This window comes from Strix uralensis, chromosome 3, assembly GCF_047716275.1.
Source record: "Strix uralensis isolate ZFMK-TIS-50842 chromosome 3, bStrUra1, whole genome shotgun sequence".
Taxonomy (NCBI): Eukaryota; Metazoa; Chordata; class Aves; order Strigiformes; family Strigidae; genus Strix; species Strix uralensis.
The window spans coordinates 20,810,481-20,828,270 of record NC_133974.1 but is presented as its reverse complement, the minus strand read 5'-3'; the positions used below and the strand labels follow the sequence as shown (position 1 = coordinate 20,828,270).

Here is a 17,790-nt window from a genome sequence, read left to right as displayed (position 1 = left end):
TCACATCCGCCTTGGGCTACCCCAACAACAAAGACAGGACAGCGTAAGTATGAGTACAGGCATGGTCAGTGCACAGCTCAGTTCCTCCCTCTTACAAATAGGCTCTTCTTAACTCCACAAATAATTCCTCCTGAGTTAAGAACATGTCATTCAGATCAAAGAGCCACTTCACACAACTCAGAGACTCCTGCTGTGAAAACAGATGTATATACCTTCTTCTTCATAGAGTAGTTACATATTTGTACTATATTTGACTGTAATTTCCATTCATCTTCTCATTGGTATATGCTCTCTCAATGCCTCACCACCTTCATGCAGTCCAAAAGTCCCCCCACACTGACTTGGGGCATATAGATCAAAGGAGAAGGAAGGTGCTGTGCACAGAGTAATGGGCTGCAGGAAACCAGATTTAAAGTAAAAGGGCAAGATAGGGGCAATTCTGGGGGAACAGGAACAGTGGTGAAATATGAGCAGTAGCTAGTAGCTCTGAGAAGCTCAAAGGTAATACAAACCATGAAAGCATAAGCATCACTTGAGGGGAGGGGGGCGGATAATAAAACAGTGGTCAGAACTATGCAAATGAAGGTTTGGAAACATTCAGTTGTCTCAGGTTTAAAACTTCGCAATCCATCAATGATAGCACTCATCATACAAGCTGTAATACTACTCTATTTGAGTGTAATCAATGTTTTTCTTCTTTCTATGGTATCTGTGAAGTAGCTATTTTAGTATCTGTGAGACAGTGTTATTCCCATTTTATTGATAAGGAACCGTGTCATAGAAAGACAAGAGCAGCCAGAAGATGTGAGCAACGCAGGGAACTGAGCACAAATCTCCCATATTTATTCTAATAAATCTCACCATCATTATTGTCTTGCTTCAAATCCAATATCCTTGCCCTCATTTAAAATATTCCCCACAGACTCCATTATAAAGCTTAGGTTGTCCTGGTGTCTTTTTCCAAAATCTTTTATTGATCATGTGCTCTTTCAAGCTCCCTGCCAGGAAAAGAATGAGGCACTAAGATGACAAAGCAAAGTGCAGTGGAGTGGAAGAGCCAGAAGCAGTGGAAGAAGAGAGGAGTACTGTGATGCTTCCAAGAAATTGTGCATTTTGAAAAGCATGAAACTTAAATACAACAATTAATCAATGCAAAGTGAGTATTTCCCAGGGCTACCTAGGTTCCTTTCACATGGAACCCCACTTTCACAAGAAGATGTTAGCTCAGTCCATCCTGGAGCTGGCTACAATTTCTAGAAATGTTTCATAAGCGATGCAAAGCTTTACAACTTATGGAGGACAGAAGTAAATCTACCACCTTCTAATATTTTAAATTCAAGATCAAATAATGATTACGCTATCTTCAGTTATAGAACAACACAATAGTATGCAGATAAAATTATCCAGTCTGTGTTAAGCAAGATATCGTACTAGATAAACCAGCGATCCCTTCTGGATTCAAATCTTATACGAGTGTAAACAAGTAAACTGAACGAGCGTATACAAGTAATCTGAACAGTATCTAGAACTGTACAATTTCCATAGATCGGTACTGCAGCATTCTTCTGCATAGGTTCTGCCCAAGTTATTACATTATATTAACAGTCTGCTGAGTGATGAAGAGATTAACCTGCCCAGCTGTTACTGGGATGTGTCAAGAGGTGCATCTGTAACTCAAATAGCCAGTAGGTCTTATTTCAGTGCTGAATTCTGGGATTGCATCCATGTAACATCCAAGAGTCTGGTTTCATCTAGCAGAGTCTGTCTGGATTCAAGACTGATGATCAGATAAAGTGTGATCAGCAATGGAGACAAAAAGCAGAAATACCTAAGTAGGAGCAGACATGGCAAGTATCTAGCAGGACTAGAAAAGTTTGCCTGGAATAGGTGCATCACTTCTGTTCCCTATATTTAGATTTAAGTCCAAATTTTGAGCAAAGTAAATGCAACTCATGCAACGTTGTCCTAGAGCGAACAGAGGCTCTACTACCAAATTTATAAGGACATTTACATTAAGATAGTTCTGGTCAGTTCCCTACTGTCCAAAGTGAAGCAGCAGAGAAGAAAGACAGAGGAAAAGCCAACATTTAATGGTAGTATTTGGAACAGGCATGCAAAGAGACAAGCAATGGATGGTTGGAGACACAGAAACTGAAAAAAAACCTTGATGATGGTATTCTGGCTGGAGAGCCAGTGGGAATGAGAAGGATGTACAAAAGCCTGGGAATCTAGCCCTGGCAGAATGAAGACATACAGACACTGACTGCAGAAAGGCACTGAAGACAAGGAGGTAAAGAACAAGCACTTGGGCTATACTCAGGATAAAAAAAGGAACAACATAGGACAAGAAGCCAGTCGGGCAGCATTCTGCTAAGGACATAGGATTGGGTTATACTCAAGAGTTATAACAGAGAGAAAAGGGGTAGAAAAGGTCATTGAGAATTGAGCAGAGAATCAATAATGACTAAAAAACCCTGTTGGGACTTCAAGGAACCAAATTTCAGTTTCTCACGATTCCTGTGCCATCAGTAAATATCTGTGGAATCTAACGATAACGAAAAAAGTATCTTGTATCTTATTCCTCCAGCAGTAGTTTTCACCAAATATTATTCCATGCATCTCCTTTAGTAGAAGAATGGTACAACATGGTGTGGGGGATTTTAAGGTTCCAAGTATCTCATAATTCAGATGGTGGTTAAGATATTCTTATGGGTTTCTGTTCTTAAAATGGTGTGTACTCTTTATCTTTCTCTCTGTCTCTCTCTCTTTCTCACACAGACATTTTTAAAGTAACTTTTTTAACATGACCAAACCAAGAACAAAGATGTCAGAAGTGCCAGGTTGCCTATATAACCTAATTTTTCCCCATCTTGTGAACAGGCATCATGATGGAGGCTAATGGCATGACTCATATACCATTTTTCCCAGGATACACCTGCTTCATACAGTGCACAAGATGGCCTTTCTGTAAGGATGTATCAGAACTGTGTACTGAAGAAGGTTCATTTGGTGAAAAATTTTGAAGAAATGCACTAAAAAATGGGACAGCATTGCAAGATGAGAAAGAATGGTTAAGGTAATTGGATATAGGCCTAGAAAGTAGGATTCTATCTTTTCTTGCCAAAAAGTTTCCATTGTAGTAAATCAAACCAGGTTTTTTACAGGTGGTCACTAAAAGTGTATTATTCATTTTCTATGTGACTCACTGAGATGAGGCATTTGAATTTGCAGAAGTGATAAATGCTCAGAGACACAGCTGGAAACAGGAAGACCTAAGTTGGAAAAATTCTATATAACAGTAAGGACCTGAGGCTTTTGGACCTAAGCACCTCAGGCTGGTCTTGTAGATTAGTGGCACCTTTTGAACACAGTTTCTCTGGGTCACGGTTCTCCAGCCATAAAATGGAAATCACATTGTCTTCTGATCTCAGAGGCCTACAATAAAGCTAATTTAATGTTTGTTCATCACTTAGACACTATAGTGATGATCACTAGGAAAATCCCAAAACGAAATTAATAATAATAATTCTGTCTTTAGAGCAGGGCTTAAATACTCTGTAGTAAACAAGGTATGGGGCCACACACTGAACAATGTCAAGAAAACAAAACATTGAACAGCTGCTTATTAAGTGACTATCATATATTCTGTGAACTGAATGAGAAGAAGGTCTTGTAAGAAAAATAATATGTGATCATGTAATTAAAGAAGTCTTCATAATGCATATGCATGGGGGAGATTAACTTGTCGTAACAAAGTTAATTCTGGCATGTATTAGTTTTTGAGTGTTTGGAGTATTGAATGTACATTTTCAACATATAATATGAAATAACTGAAGATCCTGCTGAGGTCTGATTTAAAGACATATATTAACCATCTGTATTTTATTCATCTAGTTAAAAACAGGATTTACTTTTGACTATTGGAAATGCAATACTGTAATGAATTATAAGAATTGGACTATTGGAATTACTATTTCATTACCAGTTATTCCTATTTTCTACAAAAAGTTTGGATCCAGATTTTAGCCAAAATTCTCCTTTAGCATCATGAACAGCAAAAGAGGCAGGTTAAAGTATAGAGACCATCCTCTATGTAATATGCTACAGCACAGTAGTTCCTGCTGTCTACCACTGTCACTTGAATTAATTAAACTACATGATTTCAACAAGAAATTTATGACTGATTCTCACAAGTAAAGAGCATATTCACCTTCCATTAACTTCAGTGTGTTTGTCAGGACCCTGGAAAGTCAGACTGCTAATAAATGTACAAAAAGGAGGTGAAGAAGGGTCAGCTTCAGTGAATACCTATCATCACAGACTAAGAGAGTTGCCCTGATGGGGTCTCTATAGGACACAGGAAACCATCCTAAATGAGATATTCGTCCCTTTCTGCAAATTCTCCAAGCCTTCACACCAAAGGCTACTCCACTGGGGCTTCATTATTGTGTTTGTTATGGGTTCACAATTTAAACAGACTGTCTGCAGCTTTTTAAGACTGTAAATAAGGAAAGGAAAAAACTGTCGCATTAAACAAGCCAGTATTTTGTTGTTCTTGTTTGAAAGTAAATGCAGACCCTTTCTGGTCGCCATTCCCTTACTATACAACTTTCTTGTTTACACTGAACTTAAGTTTTATGTGGCAATATTCCCTGAAAAGAATCAGTTAATTAATCTCTATAAAAAAAATAAAAGAAAATCATGTAGACTCCATCTGACCCTGAAGGGTTTTCCCATAAGAATTAACCATTGACTTCTTGCAGCTCATCAACCACTCTTTAAGAAAGCACAGTTTCTTTGAACTTAGTAAAATGGATTTAAATATTAGGATATTTATAAATATTCATAGAGGTAGAAGGAAATGCTCAGAAATGCAAGCTCGCATTTAACAGATTTTGTGAAATACTTCAACAAATTATTTACTTAACCCATTCCAATTTTCAGACAGACTGGACACATAATTTCCATGGCAACTTCTGTGCAGACATTCACCTTTACCTAATACCTCCTGAAATCTGAACTTTAATTCAAATATTTTCGAAGTTCAGTATTCTATAGAGTCTATAAGAAGTCCTCTCTAACAAAATAAACTATTAATAAAATAGTAAATATTTGTATAGGACTGGATAGATTAGTTGCATTACTTTGCTGTATATATGGCTTACACCACTGCAGACAATTTGGGCATTGCAAAAGGGGGATATTACAAGACAGAATGCTGAAGATTAAATTTAGACATGTACATGCTAGCACTGTCAAAACTTCCAGTATAGTCAGTGGATATCTAGTCAGTAAAGTCAGTGCAGCCTAGAAGGAGATTCAGCAGACCAGTCACCTGCTGTCCCAACCCCATTGACTAAGAAGGGAGCAAGACACCTGCATGTAGACACCTGTATTTTGACAACTTAACCTTGAAGAAAGTACCACATCAGATTTGGAAATGAAGACATCGCTTTTAGGTTTTGTTACACAGACTACTGGGAAAAAGATGCTGAGACGAATAGCCAGTACAACCCTGAGATGTGGAGTCAAAACACATATTTTGATCAGCCCTGTTCAAATACATACAAGATTAAGCCAAATCAAACCTTCACTTCCTCTTTTTCATATGGATGAGAGTTTTTGTTAAAACTACAGGCTCCTTGTTTACCTATGGGTAGATATATCTGTATATCTGATTAATTAAGTGGCTTCCATTTGAAATATTTTGTCATTTAAGAACAACTGTGTCTCTTATATCAGCATATTGACTCAGAGATCATATCTCTGAGTTCATTCCTTGCTTTCATTTGCACTCAAAGACATGACCCATCACATCTGTAATACATGGCTACATATTTAAGGCAAAATTTCAGTTTTAAAAGATGCTTGCTTTTTTTTTTTTTTTCCAGTGTGTACTGCCTGCCTTACCATGGTTCAAAGGAATTATGTCCCTTGCTGATGAACAGACAGACAACATACAAGATTTTGCTTTCCTAATCTCTTATACACTGTCATTTTGCACAGAGTCAGCTCAGTGGGTACTTCAGAACACGCACTGTATACACATGTTCATAAACTTCGAAAGGTTAAGTTCCTGTCTCTCCTGCATCATTTACTACACATTGCTTCTTAAACTTTGGATTCCTTGGCTTTGCATTCATAATCAAATTTTAAGATGAAGTGCTTGTTACCATGGAAATACTTTTTTACCCTGAAAATTTTATCACATGGGCATTTCTTTGGGAGTCTCCAAACTATAGCAATCTTCATTCCTTTGTCATAATTACTATCTCTGATTTCTTAGCAACTTTTAGCTATTTTACACAATATACATTCAGCAGCAGATTTGCAAAGGGCTACTGTGGTAGAAGGATTTAAAATTAAAGTACAATATTTCAAATGCAATAAAATTTCACACCTGCTTTTTTAACTCCTTTTCACCCCTGCCTTTGTATTTCAATTTCAGCCATATATTTTATTGCCTCGATGTCACTTTACATACTAAACACAGAATACTGACTATTTCAATGATTCTGACAATTTCACTTTGCAAGTTCAGGTTCACTTAGCGCAGTCCTGGTATTGCTGTCTTTAAAGTTAAATGCAATTGCTTAACACAGCCATTTGGATCTTACTTTATCTATAGCAAATTGTTTTCAGGCTGATCAAACAAACATGTTCTATAGCTATGAAACTACTTTTACCTTTAACAGTAAGACAAACTGATTTTACAACACATGCACTTATAAAGCAATTTCTATTGCTGTTTACACATTTGAAACTACTATAAACAAAGACAGCTAAATATTGTAACTCTGAAAGACAGGGAAAATGAGGTAGAGATATTTAGTCAACATTTGCATGATTCAACTTAATTTCATGTCTTCATCTGTGGAATGCATCATAGCTCTGCTCCCAGTTACTTTTGAAAAACATGCCATCTATTTAAGTGGCAAAATACAGATTTTGGCCAAAAGGCATCACTACCTGAACTCAGCTAATCTGCTGCAGAGCAGAAATTAGAACACTGGTCTTCTAACTTTAAGTTTCTTGCTTGATCTCAGACAGTTCTACAGACTGTATTTCTGAAGCCTGAGGGGTTTTTGCATTTATTTACTGAAGTACATTTGAGATTATTTTTGGCATCTTCACACTGGGTCATGAAACAGCATGTTTTGGCACCTGCTAGCCTCACTAGCAATCTGCTTACTCCAGGCTGTCATTCTTGTCCTACTCCTGGGTATGCATCTGACAAAAGTCTTGCAGGTTTGCTGGGATCGGGAGTTTTGCAAACAATGGGAGAAGAGGAGCATAAGAAAAAGCTGCATTGGTGTTCAAGTGTTTTAGATGGGTCTTTATTTGTTGATTTTTTTATTTTAAATAAATAATAAATAATGTTGTTCATTCTTGTATGTTCCCTTTTTTTGCTTATGGTTGATACTTAATGCAAACACAACCAAAATAAAGCAGAGATCCTTTCTGCAAAACTCAATTGTGGGCACTTAAAAATATTCATTGTGGAAGTTTCAGGTATATTGCACTAACCACCTTATCTACTGGGGAGTTTAGTGAAACTCTGGCACTAACAGTAATGATTATGATCAGGAAACAATTTAAATTAGTCTACTAGCCTAAATTAATTGCATTATCTTCACTTCTCTGTCTACTTGCAGAGATTTCAGATTGAGAAAAAAGTATCTGGTTCTGAAATGGTTTACAAGGACCAATCAAACCATGGTGAGATCCTGTACATACATATTATTAGTAGAGACTAGTAAAAAAATTATGCCACTGTGGAACCACTGGAATAACTGATGATAGATGTATACAAATTGCCTATTCCCACAATAAAGTCTACTCAGTTTTCACATCTTCAAATATTAAGTAGGAGAAGTCGAGAGTGTAATTTTGGTTTTTTTGATTTATCACCTCATGACTATGACTATGAACATGCACCCCAGTGCAGTGAAACCAGGAGCTCGGAAGGAAAAGGTGCTTTCTGAAGAGCAGGATATTTTCCTCTGACTTTATGCTGACTTGGTTCCTATAGACATAGAGTTCATTTCACCTAACTTTAGATATCTACAATATAGGCATCAGCATTTAAGATGATCCCTAGGTTTCTTTTATAGTCACTAGTAAGGAATATGCTATTCTACAGTCTGATTCATCTGACCTATTTAGATGTCTACCTTCCAAAGAGATGAATCATGCCCTAAAAGTGTCTATTTCTCTCCATTGACTATAAAGGCAGCCTGGCCAAAGACAATTTAGATATCTACATTAGGACAGATAAATTTCACCACAGAAGACATGAAAGGGAGCACAACAAGAGGGAATGCTGTTTTCAGCAATATTTAACTTCTGAATGATTTTGAAATAGAAATCCATCCACAAGATCATCTGGGGACAGTACTACTGAGAGCTGCTGAGCAGCAATGCCCTGCTCTGTCCCAAACCACAGTGGAGCAGCTCCCTCTTGAAATGTGCAAGGTGACCGTGAAATGGTAGTATTTACTCCCTCTGCACTTTCCCAAAAATGTATTTGGAAGAAGAGAGGAAACTTTTAGAGTAACCTTCTTTCTTTAAATTTTGTTTGCAATAACAGGACATACTACAGAGTCATAAACTGTATTTGAACTTGTACACAGAAAGGACAGCTGAGCTTATAAGAATCTGCACATACTTGGTCCTCCCGCCATGCTTTTAAAAAACTTTTTTAAAACAGTTTCTCATTACAGCCTTGATTGACTAGAAAACATGTACCTTCTGTTGACTTTAGCTACTTATTGGATAAGATTCTTTATAGTTTTTATCAAGCATATTCCTTTCCTTGGCATTCTTCAGTGCACTGAAGATAAATGTATTGCTCTAGAAATGTACTTCTGTACCTCTTTTGCCTCAGTGTATGAAAGTCTTTTTTCATATGTAGGCTTGTTAATAAAAGCTTTATTTCTACTGTATAAAAAGCATAGTTCTGACCTAACTCAACCCTGATCCAAACTCTATTCGATCAATGAAGTCTTTCTCTTAACTCCACTTGGCTTTCAAATTAGTCTTCTGTGTCTTCCTTGGCTTCAGAAGAAATACTTCAGTTAGATATAGCAGCTAAGCAATACAGTCATTCATCTGCAGTGGAAAAAAGCAAAATGTGCATATGTGCTAAGATTTTTTTTTTGCCCACCAAAATTTACAGCCCAATATTCATAACGACAAAAGAATCACTTAAGACCACATAACAAAGCTAAAAACTGGAAACTGCTCAAAATAAAGCTACATGATAACCCTTCTTCATAAAATGCTAGAGTAGCAGAAAAGGAGGGATTTAGCCTTAAGAAGCTGTAATGATTTGGCAAGATTATTTTTTATCTCTTCTAATCCAATTACTTCAACACTTCCTAAGTGTTTGCTACAGAAATTATCAGCTCTATCATCATCAGATTTCTCTTAAAAAAACATTTTTACTTATGTTGTGTATTCCCCTTGATATGGGATTGGGATTTATACATGTAGCTGCTAGTGCAATGAAGAGAGGCCATGCCCTTTGATAGTGGGTTTAATTTGATTTTATATACCACACAATTTTCAAGATGATTTAGGGATTAGGTATTCTGGGAGGCTGAGCTATATATCCAATAAAACACAGGAATCTTTTTTTTGTCTAATTCTCATTGGTGATATGACCCTGCTCTGACATTTTTAGCTTTAACATAACTGTTCTCTTCAGCATGCTAACATCAGCAGCAGCCTGTGATCAATCACAGTTGGCTGGCCCGTGCAATATAAACAACCATGCCTGTTCACAGGAGCAGAGATGCTGCCTAGAAACTGCCTCATTTTTGAAACCACTTAAGTCTGGAGAGAGACAAAGAGAAAGAAGCACAATGTTACGTGATGATTTCTACTACTTAAATTTACAGTGGTAATTTACAAATTAGAAATTTAGCAACATGTGACATTTTGATTGATGAACTTTGCTTTTTTAGAAGGTTGTATTAGGACGATTTACACTGCCAAGAGCTAACACGAACTTGTTATCATGACAGTATATTTGTAATACTCTGTCTGAACTAACATAAGGCATTATTTTGCTTTCTGCATCTCTGCCATTTCATCAATATCCTGACATAAGAACAGTATGATAGAGAAGCATAGCGAATTTGTTTCAGCTAATGAGGGAAGCTAAGATTTCTGACTACTCAATTATTTAAGTGGAATAACTAAGATACCTGAAACATGGAAGAACACCTGATTCTGCTTCAAAAGCAGAGAAAACACAGTCACAATCCCTGATCCTTAGGTCTTGCTGAATTTTGCTCAATACTTAGCTAAGCATCTTGCAGGAAGTTTGTAGCATACACAAAACCTGAACTCATCTTTCCCAACTCTAAGCTAATTTTCTAATTAATGGACTAGACATTTTTCATTCCCTGAGGCACTGTAGAACAAGCAGGAAGAATATAAAGCTGGCTAAGAAGAATGTTGCATATCAGGTATTCCTACACTGCCTAATTAGGGTGTCTTTTCACCACCCTGGCAGGACAAACTGAATAAAGCAGCAGGGATAAAGTGCCTTAAAATCCCTAATCTATGATATTGTCCTCTATGGGTCTGCATCCTGTAAGGGACCAGAGTGTCCCTTGAAGATGTCAAATAACTATATTAAAAAAGGCTTAAGATGCTATACCTTCATTGGGTCCACAATATATCACAAGATGGAGCTTAAGGCCCAGAATGATGTTTCTTTCTGTCATCAGCTGAAGTGAGCAATCCTCACAAAAACTGTTCACACAGAGAAGGAAGATTACAAGAGGTTTTCAGGGGTTAGTTCCTAAATTTCAAACTGATTTACTCATCTATAGTATGTACAACTGTTTGTATGTCAGCCACGTCAGGCATCTGCAACACAAAGATGATAATTAACAAAATGTGTGTATCTGATATTCCTCTGCAGATAAATGATCAAGTTTTAAATATATTTTATGCAGGCAAAAAGAAAATAGCAAAAATCACACCAGCAGGGTTTCGTCAGCAAGGTTATGCCTTTGCAGAACTGCAAGAGTCAGTAAGAAGTCATGAGAAGTTCTATTTGTAAAATATCAAACGTGAAGAAGGTAAATAATTCAAACTCTAGGGCTGTTGGTAACAGCTTATGAGTTATCTCTCTTTGTGTTGGGGCAGGATTGATTTTATTTTTTTTCCTCCTAGGCCCGTGGTTCCTTAATTGTCTTGTTCTGTGGAAGACTCTACAACAGAAAGATCTTCTTGTGAATCCATTTAATTTTCTCATGTACATTCCCTCACTTCTCAAACTTTAAAATCATTTTATTTAGCAGCCCACCAGAAAGGACTACACAAGATTTCTCAGGATCCTAAAGCAGAGTGTGAGAAGTTCTACGACCTCAACCTGTCCAGCTGAGAATCCATCTAATCATGCCTTGCATATTCTCATCCTACCTTCACAGATTACTTTACTGCTTTCTTCTTCTTATACTTGCATTTCAAATTATTATTGCTTTCTACTGTGCTATGCTGTGTCTCATCAACTCATTACGTAGATTGGCAAAAAGTAAATCAGAGGTAAATTTTCTCCTACATTTAATCTAAATCTTCCCTACAATATCTTAATTACTATGTAATGTAATTAACTGATCCATGCTGCATCTTATTTCAGTATAGAATTCCTGAGTCTAAGTACATTTATAACTGCTGACCACTGTCATCAAAGGAACCAAGTCAGTAGACCAACATACTGTATATGTGTCTCAATCTTATAAATTATTCAGCTTTCAACTGAACTTTTTCCTGAGTTTCCTTTGAGGAGTGGGACCTATGACTACTAGTGGAGTTTATTCTCCTAATAAAATAAGTATTCTGATGTTCTTTTGGGAAAACATAGGGGATATGTAGGAAAATAGTAACACAATTGTGTCCTGCTGTATTAGTTAATAAAGGTCTGTGAAAAATGGCTCCCCAACAGCTGCTCAGCATGGAATCTGATAGTAGCCTTTTGAATTTCTGGGCAATGCATATGTTTTCTAAGTAAGAAATCAGTAAAAGAAATATGATGCAAAAAAAATCTCTGTGATGAACACCAAGGGAACACCATCTATTTTTCTTATATTCCACATACATGGAATGCAGTATTTTGCACAAGTTTGAAAGCAATGCCATTCTTCAAAACTGAAGTGGGTTTTATCATTACCAGTCTCTGAATTCAGATCATCCACATTTTGTACACTTACACACTCAGTTTATATGCTCATTTGTTTTTCATGCCAGCACAGGATGACTACAGTGATTGCCTGGAGATAGGACAACACTAGGGGAAGCCATACTTTATGGATAAATATATACAAAAAGAAACAAATAGCAAGTTTTCCAACCTATCTACCCTGCACAGCTAATTCTGCTTTGTTATGAAGTTTAATGAAGTAACATTTTCTATTTATTTACACTTAACTAGTACTACCTTTCTGATTTCACAGGAAAAAGAATTCCAGTGCATCCTGGTTCAAAAGGATTCAGGCACTCACTCCTGCTCTGTGTAATTTCAGCAGCAAGAATAATATATTCATCATCTAATTTAGCTGCAAATGACTCTTTTAGCATGAATTGTCTGTTTAAAGATAATGCACAACAGAACTCTTAACTGCATCCCAGAAGTCATGCAGCACCAGGCAGATAAGATCACAGTGGTTACCAGGAGTAGCAAATGGGAAAAGCACTACAGGAAATGAACTCTTGTCAATAATCTCAAGAGAGTGCTATATTTAGGTCAATTGTACCTGAAATCGTTTGGTGGGGTAATTGCTCTTTGGTCCAGACTCTGCTCTCTGAGCCTGTCAGAGTGCTTGCAGGTCCACTGGATTGGATTCACCAATTTTCTTCCAGATTCATTTTCTAAAAGAAAAACAAAACAAAACAAAACAAAAAACCCACTTTACTAAAAGACAGCAAGCTTACCAGGAACAGAGAAAATCACTCACGTGTTATTTTACCTTTAAAAACAGGCTTTCAATAAATGAATTTAATACAAAAACTTGTTCCAATATCCAAGTGATTTCCTCCGTTTTCTAGAATAGACATTTATTCCATTATTCAGACTTTTTATTTGGCACTGCAAAAACTTTCCGTATCTGTTAAATGTCTGAGAAGTGATCTTTTGCTTTTGCTGATCAATAATCAATGCAAAATTAGAATTGGTCTTGAAACCTATGATGTGTCCCAGTGCAGAATTATTCCGGCTTTAATTCGGGCTGAGTCCTTGTCTGATAATACAGTTTATTGTTTAATAATTTAAGATGTTTTATGCATGTATTCAGAGGAATGCGATAAATTCATTTTTAGGAATCCAATCTAATGAGCCACATACTGGCCCTTTACAGCAGTTAGTTGGATTCATACAGGTATCAGAAAACAGCACCTAATCCTTCTGTCTTATGATTTCTTAGAAGAAATATTCTGCTTTGATAGCACAAAGTCTCCAGCAGTACTATTCCTTCTTCACATTAAAGAGTCAGTATTAATAGGATGAATTTTAAAGTAAGGAGAAGCCTCCTCTAGCAGCTATTCAGCATGTGTTTACCTTCTACACACACAGATGCAGTATCATATTTGTAGTCATTACTCAGTGCTTGTGATTAGTGTCTACCGTAATTAGAGAAAATGTCATGATGTAACTACACTGCTGAAGAATAGAAATGTACTGTTTATTTAAAAAAAAATTACAAAGGGAATAAGATACTCTGCTGAAAACTGCAGTAGGTGCATCAGTTATTTTAGCTATTGTTTCTTCTGTAGAACTTCAAATTCAAAGATACTCATTAAACTGAGTAGATGGCAATAACAGACGAAGTGTTAATGGGGCAGCAGTGGAGTGTGTCAGGAAAATGAAGAGACCCTGAGGGGCTCACCATGCTGTTTATGCTCAGCTAAATTCAGCAGCATTACCATAAATCCTCTAAAAGATACTGTACTCAATTTCTTATATGCTACTTCTTAGGCAAGGAAATATTCTACAAGATTAGAAAATGGAAATAAAAATAAGTTTAAAAACTATTTTCTATTAAACAACCCGTTTGCATGTAAATACACTAAGCGGTATTCTACAATTACTTTTTTGCAACTTTATAAAAACAAAGAGAAGGTCTTCAAAATAATGTGTGAGCCTAAGTGAAAATTTCTGAAATTGTACACAGGAACACAGAGCCTTTTAACAAAAGAATCATAATTTCTTTCACAAAATTATTTCATAATTTAAGGATCAGGTTGCAATATCAATTTCTCACATACATAGTTCAACTGGCTGAAATACAGTTACGCATGTACCCGATAACTTTTCACAAGAGTTCAAAATTCTTGATTTCTAGTTTGTTTTTTTCATCTAAGATGGCATTCTGAGGTAGTAAATTAATCTTAGGAAATATACATAACCCATTAATTCCAATAATTTACTGCTTTGAAAGAAATATTTTATATACAGTATTGCAGGCATCTTCAGGGTGACCTTAACGTGCCTCTTCTCTTTGATTTCAGAAAAAAACTTCTCCTACTTAAGGATAGATGGATTTATTGTTAAGGAGAAAATGGCCATAACACACTGTGTAACTTCAATTATAAACTCTGCTGCAGGTAAGAAATAATTATTTACACAATAAAGGCACCGACAAAACTGTGAAATGCTTCACGTAGTCTATTTTTCTGTTTTTGTTTAAACGCTGTGTTGACATTTATCAGGTAGAAGTTGGGGCAGCGGTGCAGAACGTGCTCGGGCGGGCGGCGCCTGGGTTTCAGCACCACGGCTAGCGACCGCCGCCGTGGGCGGGCCGGCCCCCGCTCAGCCCCGCTCCCAAATAGCCACAAACGCCCTTTAACAGCCACAAACTTCCGTCTTACAACATGAAAATATTTTACTTCTGGGGCTAGTATAAATAAATACATGTGCTCTGTAGATCCTGATTTGCTGCTCAATTTAAAATAAGTTTAAAAATTAAAATAATGTGGTTTTTTCCTTTTTTTCCCCCAATGACATCATGTTGAGGTCTACTTACGTCTTTTGATTATTTCAAACAATGAGAATTAACAGATCTGAAAATGAATCAATTGTTAAAATGCGTGAAGACAGCTAAGGGGCTGACAATGCTGGCTTCCACTAGGCACTCCTGACCGTCCACTTCAAATCTGAAAATCTGGTCTCCAACAGCAGCACTCTTGTGTTTCCAGGGAATGCTGTTCTGCATATACAAATCAAGTCTCCACATGAGCAGTACCTACTCAAAGACCTGCCTCAGCATCAGCTTGGAAAATGCACATGCAGCCATAGGCAACTTGCTTGCCCCTGAGAATACTGGAAAAATAAAGTCCCCACAGTTTTCCATTAAAATTGTGCTAATGATAAAAATGCTTTGTTTCAGGAACACAAACCAAAAATTAAATTACCCTTGCAGAAGCAGAAATAGAGGGGACTTGTAAGAGGCTAATGTGGAGACTCTCCCTGCTGCTTGGCACCTAAGAAAAGCATATTTAAAAGACAGATTAAATGACGTGGCCTCCAAGATACCCTAAGCAATGCACAATACAAGAATGACAAAAACACCTGGACTGGATACTTTATCCTTATCAACAGCAGATATTTTAGTAGCAGCCAAGAAAATTCCCACAAAAAGGTTAAATTCTGACTGATGCTGAGAAACAGCAACTCCCACAAAGGTCATAAAGAGCTCCCAGTTCTTAGTATCCCTGAAAGTACAAAAGAAAAACTGAACCAGTAAAATCAAATCACAAGGAAATGCCCAGCTCTACTTCACTCCCATGGAAACACCGCCTGCCTTCAAGAGGTTGTGCACTTCCTCCAGTCTGACTGAGTATTTCAACCATAGTGGTCACTCAAGTTGTTTCTTGCAGTAATTTAATTCGCTTTACTCCTTTTTCAGGGAAAGATGAAATAATTACAACTATTTCCAACAGTTGGATAGTTTTAAAAATCTGATTTACATAATTGATTTAATAGTAATATTTACGAAACATTTGTGATTATGGACAGATTTTAGCAGATGACTGCTTATGTAAATTCATGCCTCTGATTATTCAGAATAATGTATAAATAAAAATTCAGTGGGCCTAGTCCTGCTTCTGCTGACATGAGACAGACTTCTGTCATGCTTTTCAGTGGAAACAGTATCATAAACCCAACCTCTAGAAACAAACATTAAATCAAAGGTCAAGAAATATAAAGACAAAAAATTAAGTTAAAAAACATTAGGTGAATAACAAAATATTTTTTCAATCAGAATATGAAATTCTGAATCCAACCGTGAAGAAGAACTTAATATAAGGTGAAAAAATGTTTTCCCTACCATTACGTATTTGGTGTATTCTTCCATCACCAACACATTTAAAACTACAAAGAAGTGTAAAAACATTTGTGAGCCTTTACATTAACCTTTATGTAAATCCACCAACAGTCTTAGTACCAATCCTGCTTTGAGATAAATGTTTCCTAGGCTTATAAAACACAATTATCTACAAATTTAAAAGGATGATTAAGAAAAAGTGGTCTGAAACATAGAAATATTTGATTGAAGGGATTGAATGCCCTTCATCAGAGGAAGAAGATATCCAAAGTTGAGATTTAGTGCTCTTGGAAAATTTAAGAATATCAGCATTGAAAGCAGACAGTCCATGAGCATCCTTGTTAATACTGGATGTCCTGATTTCTGATGTCAAGTGTAGCTTAGGTACAATTAATGGTTCAAAGAATCAGTCGCTGCCAAACAAGGATTTAAAACTAATGAAGAAAATGCACAACTGGCACTGAAGTGAGTTTTTGGAAAGGCTGTACACATTCCTCCAACGGTGGATAAACAGTTATCTCTTGACCAGGCACACTGGAGAAAGTGGGAAACAGTGCACTGGCACCTGAGTGAAAAACCTGCGAACTTTCTTGATTGCAGAAGGCAACAAGGATGGTGAAAACACAGGGAAAGTCTTTGAAGCATTACTTGTGGCTCTTCCAAAGTGAGGAATGTGTCCAGTGACAGGACAATATGAAATCTGAAAATTGCCTGAAGTAGGAGGATGACACCCCAACAGGACTGGATGAGTCAGAATGTTTTCCTTTATCCTGCATCTTAAAACCCTACTACAAAGAAAATTATGTTAGGAGGAAGGCTGTTATATTAAAAGCTGTTGATTTGGAGGCATTTCAAAAGTCAACAAATACCTTTTTGTGTTCAGATTCACCTCCTCAATACAGTGTTACCCAGAAAGCCAGAGCAGGAGAAAAATCAGGCAGGTAATCAAAGCAACTTGCCAATGATTAAACTAAGTGTAGGGCAGAGAACTGATTTGCCTTTCTGGATCTTTCCTGCTACTTTCTGAAGCAAACCAGAGGTAGTGATGACATCTTAAGAAATACAAATAACTAGACAAATGGAAGTGTAAAATACAGACCTATACATTGCGGACTATGAAATATATACAGCAAGAGTTATTAGCAGATTTATTTTTACCCTCCTACACTGACAACTGTTGGAGAAGAGTTTTATTTTAAGTGAATGCGGTGAAGCATCATGTGTTACTGACGTGCCTACAATGGCAGATTTTGGGCAGAGCTGTTTACACAGTCTACTGTGCACCAAGGTCAGAACTACCTAATGACTACAGGTGAAAGTGCTGAGCACCCACTGACTCCTCTGTGGATTAAGGGCTGGTTTTGCCATCTGTTGTCACAAGTTAAATTTTTATTCTCTCTCCTTTAATCCTTAACTGAACTTATTTAACAGCAAGACCATCTTCTGAGCAAAA

General features: G+C 36.8%; 1 protein-coding gene across 5 annotated transcripts in view; it reads right to left on the bottom strand.

The window, feature by feature from the left end:
• MYT1L (myelin transcription factor 1 like) overlaps positions 1-17,790 on the bottom strand; it is a 314,516-nt gene that overhangs the window by 219,309 nt on the left and 77,417 nt on the right. For 4 of the 5 annotated variants that reach the window (XM_074861644.1, XM_074861643.1, XM_074861646.1 and 1 more), the window contains exon 2: positions 12,771-12,885. The gene's annotated coding sequence lies outside the window, so the exon portion shown is untranslated. Of the gene's footprint in view, positions 1-12,770; positions 12,886-15,423; positions 15,444-17,790 lie in introns of those variants that run through there. The other variant, XM_074861645.1, reaches the window with a different exon arrangement.